The sequence below is a fragment of the Astatotilapia calliptera genome, chromosome 15 (assembly GCF_900246225.1).
Source record: "Astatotilapia calliptera chromosome 15, fAstCal1.2, whole genome shotgun sequence".
NCBI lineage: Eukaryota > Metazoa > Chordata > Actinopteri > Cichliformes > Cichlidae > Astatotilapia > Astatotilapia calliptera.
In genome coordinates this window covers 21,192,048-21,196,613 of record NC_039316.1, presented here as the reverse complement: position 1 = coordinate 21,196,613, position 4,566 = coordinate 21,192,048, and the positions used below count along the sequence as shown (strand labels likewise).

Here is a 4,566-nt window from a genome sequence, read left to right as displayed (position 1 = left end):
GTGTGTGTGTGAGTGAGTGAGAGAGAGTGTATGTGTATGTGTGTCTGTATACGTGACTTCCTGCTTACAAACGTTTTAACCGCATCTCTAGTCATAAAAGGGTCATCTCCCCTCAACCTCGTATATGGCTTAACCTCTCTAACAGTCCACCATTTACATGGTGAGCCCATAAAGGGCAGGAAGTGAACACTCCTTACCAAATAAGGAAACCAGAATCTTACATAGATTGTGCCTGCAGTTGAAAACTATAGCTAGTAACATCCCCAACATCCTACATGTGGGGGAGGAACAGAAAATATCTGAACATACAGTTCAAGACAAGGTCCAAGCACAATAATGACAACTTTTAACAAAATCACTCCAACACACACTCCCCTAGCCTGGCACATTGGTTTTCTCCAGGAGCTCATAAGCAGGTGATTGAGCTGCTTTTACTCTTTACAAAGTGAGTACTGTTAACACTTCTCTTTTTACATATACAACTAATTTAGGTTACAGACAAATGATTAAATGTGAACAGCTCTAACACAGGTTCTTTTCCTGACACAGGTAGGATGGCCAGTCCCCCTGTCTCTTCACCTTTAACGAGTCACTTAAATAACAACCCAAAAAGCCTAATAAAGAATCACAATCAACCAGTGTGTGTTTTTCTTCATTACGGTTTTTAAATACAAATCAGTCAGTCAATTAATAAAAATACAAGTAAGGGTAATGGAACCCCTGGTCTCCATTACACACATAAATACCATAAAGACACTAAGTCGTAGAGCTCTGAACTCCTTGCTTCTATGATATTTACACTTCTTCTTGGCCTTCTCCTTCACTCTGAGTCACTCCAGGATAAACGCATCAGCTCAGACATACAATAATTAAAATATGTGTAGGTGACCGTTTGGCAGAAGACGATGTCGAGGCGGTACTGCAGTGACACGTCCGTGGCTATCGTCGGGGCGGTGTCCTGCATCAGAAGGAAGTCAATAGACTTCTTGGCTTTGTTGCTCATCATGGCGCTGTAGTCCGTGGGCGTGGCCTGCAAAAAGTGTAAATAAACCATCAGAGACCAAACACAAATATGCCTTCCAACCACTAGTTTAGACAACATCTTGCAAAGAGTGTGTATTTCAGAGTCAAGCTCCAGAACTAGCCACAAATCCTGCTGGAAAGAACCTAAAAATACTTAAAAATACTTGCAGAGATCTCATGGAGCCGTTAACTCAAAAGCCTGGTGTCAGGCATGTTCTTTAATAAATAAGAAACGAGCTGATATGTTACAGACCCCAGTCTTTACGTAAAGAAAAAGCTGACATTTAGAGCGGTCTCGCAGCAGATTTTAAAACAGTGACACTGATTTGTGGGGTTTTTGGGCACAAATTTGAACCTTTTTGTTTTATCCATGTCCTTGAACACAGCTTGTGACTTGGGCGCTTTCATATGTACCGATTCATTTAGGTTTGTGCACTGAGGCCAGATTTAGGTATTAAAAACGAGTCAGTCATAACACTTCTTACATTAGTTAAAAAGCTGAGCTTACACTAAACCAACATTTAAATTTCCCCTTGTGGGACTAATAAAGGTATATCATATCATATCATATCATATCATTACTAAAGTATTGCTGCAACATTGTAAAGACAAAGATGACACACAGACCAGACATAAAACACTGAACACTTTTTAAAGACGAGTCATTTAAGAGTATTTTCTCATAGAATAAAGTCGGCTGATATGGTGAAGGAAAAATCTGCTCACGAATCCTCCAACTTCTTAAAAGTAAGGAGTGACCTGAGCTGGAAATCAACATGAGAGGGATGACTCAAGAAGAAGAAGAAGCAACAAGAAAAGAAAAACAGAGTTCAGAGTGTAGTTAAGATATCAAGCTGTATCCACAATGTGTGCCAAGAAACTAAGCTTGTCTGTTGTCATGCTAAAGAAATAAAAAATCTGGAATCAGAAAACAGCCAATAACTGCTGATCAACTCACCCACTCCTCTTCGTGCCAGTCCACGTGCAGTGACGACTGGCTGTTGTGACCGCTGTACTTTGCTCTCAGCGTATCCTTGTCATTGCGGAGCACTACTTGTTCAGACTCAGCGGAAGGAGAAGCTTTGGTTACGATGTACTCGTACTGCGTTCAGGGCCTAAATAGCTGAAGCTAGCAGCTTGCAGCCGCACACTGCCACCAGCTGACGGGTCTGAAAGGAAGAGGGTATGAATGAAATATGAAGCGTCCCCACGTAACGTCAAACACTTTTAGTACCTTGTCAACCAGACTGGCGAGCGTCCACTCCAGTCCGCTGGCCGATTGGTCTTTGGCAGCTTGAGACAGCCTCTCTGCGTAATAGCTGACCTGAGTCTTCAGCGTGTTGACGTAGGCGATGATCTCTTTGGCTCGGACAGTGTCCTGGGGTATGTGGATGATGACTGAGCTGGAGAGGGCACTACTGCAGGGAACAAAGACACACCGACACATCTGTATCCGAGCTGGGACTGAGGACACTCACCAGCCACTTTATTAGGTACATGTGTTCAAAAGCTTGTGGCAGCAATTTAGTGCATTTAGTCAAATAAAGACAATAGAGTGGCCTGCAGGTGTATATTTTTGTAATGTTTCTGTCTTATGCCTGAAATATGCTTCAGCAGGAAATATACGCTGTAACTGGAAACAACAGCGTGATGGACCGGTTTAGTGTTAAGAGGTGTTACATCTGAAGTTAGAACGTAAATTTCCTGCAGAAATCTAAATCAAGCTTCAGAGGTACTGTTCCAAAAGTATAGGGAGGGACGTTACCCACCAGATGTAAAAACAAACACTGTCTGCATGCACATGCCTGCTCTCAATGAGCCTAATCGTGGCTTAGAAAAAACAACGAGGAGCCGACTTCGATAAATGCGATACCACTCGCTTCACAAATTCAGACCATCTGTGTAGAAGAATTTTAGAAACGTCTCATTAATATTGTCAGGATTTGACTTTCCAAGCACAGAAACATGTTTTTGATAGACTTTAAAATGACTGAATGTATACAATGAGCAGTATTCATATACAACTTTGTGACAAAGGATTTGCTCATTTTAAGCTAACACACATTTTAGTTCTATTAGTGAACACATCACCGATGCGCTACGTGCCCTTTTTTCCTTGCATTAACATGATAAGCTGTGCAAAACCCCATTCTTCCAGCTTAAAACTGAAAATACTTTGTTGTACAAATCTTAAGGATAAGATAAGAAGAACTTTATTTATCCCGAGGGAAATTCTTTAGTCATACACATACTCAATGCAGCAAGAGAGACAGAGGAATAAGATATACCATATATACAATAAGAATACTACTAATACAGTAATATACAGTAGGATAGTGCAAAATACAATATCAAATAACTCTAATGAAGTTAGTTCAGTCAAATGAAAACAAGCAAAGCAGTGCAAGGACTCACCATTCCTCCTCATTTACGCTGATTGGAAAAGTAACAAAAGCAAAACTAAGAGGAAGCCATAAAATGGGAACTGAAGTATTAATGCAGAAATTGAAGAAACAAGATGACCAAAAACGACTGTTTAAATACAAATCACAAGACGAATAAAGCAAAATATAAAAACCCAAAACAGGAGCAGAGGTCATCGCTATGCGATTGCATTTGTCCCTCACGTTAACTTTTATCAAGTGGAAAAAAGTGAAGCTGGCGTTCATCCTCCAGCTTCACTGTGCTAATGTTATGCTAACAAAGCTGTGTCGCTAGCAATCACGTAGCACAACATTATATACCAGGTAGTCCAACTTCAGTAACCCTGCAAACGCCACTGCTGTTTAGTTTTCTGTCTTCATTTATGTTGGAAGTGGTAGCAGAGCTGTACGTTTTAATTAGTTTAAAAAATCTCTCAGTCAGAACATGGTATGAAATGTTTAGATGGAAACTAGCAAGCTAACTTCCTGTTAACTTGTAACTCCGTTAAATTTAATAAATTCTGTTTTCATTGATGCATGGATGTTAAACTTAATTGTTACACCTGGTAAAGCAGCAAGGTTGATGATTTCATTAAAGATGAAAGAATTTAGACCGTTTTTAACTCTCAGTGTTCGTTTGACTTTGGGAGCTGAAGCCCACGGAGTTTTGGACCCAGATTACTCCGTGAAGCTCCTCACTACGGCAGCCGTAATGCTCTGACAATCCATCAAGCAGTGCAGCTTACCAAAGTTGTACTAAAACATTTTTTAACAGATTTCTGCACGCCAAAATCGGTTCGAGGTCAGTAAGCACAACCAGAATTCATACATAGGCACAAAATTAATTAAGTGTGTCATATAGTGTGGAAAATATGTTATACAGAAGAAAAGAATATTTCGTGATATATATCGTTACCGCACGTGCTTCAAATTATACCGCAATATGGATTTTAGGCCATATCGCCCAGCCCTAATGTGACGCCCGACTTTACTCTCAACTTACCGTTTCTTTGCTTCCTCAAACTTCTGGATGAGCTTCCTCAGAACGCCATTTTTAGAAACCCTGGCAGTGAGAGGCCGGTGCTCCGACAGTTACGACATCATATGTCTGTTCTGGAAA

The 4,566-nt window shown here is 40.5% G+C and overlaps 1 long non-coding RNA gene across 3 annotated transcripts; it reads right to left on the bottom strand.

The window, feature by feature from the left end:
• Positions 1-4,566, bottom strand: LOC113037165 (uncharacterized). 3 transcript variants are annotated; one of them, XR_003274590.1, is made up of 4 exons: positions 4,450-4,566; positions 2,258-2,441; positions 1,982-2,192; positions 1-1,030 (listed from the first exon to the last, which is right to left on the bottom strand). It is a non-coding gene; the product is annotated as an uncharacterized LOC113037165 (long non-coding RNA). The 3 variants fall into 3 exon arrangements; XR_003274589.1 differs by lacking the exon at positions 4,450-4,566 and adding an exon at positions 3,439-3,619; XR_003274591.1 differs by lacking the exon at positions 4,450-4,566 and adding an exon at positions 2,793-3,069.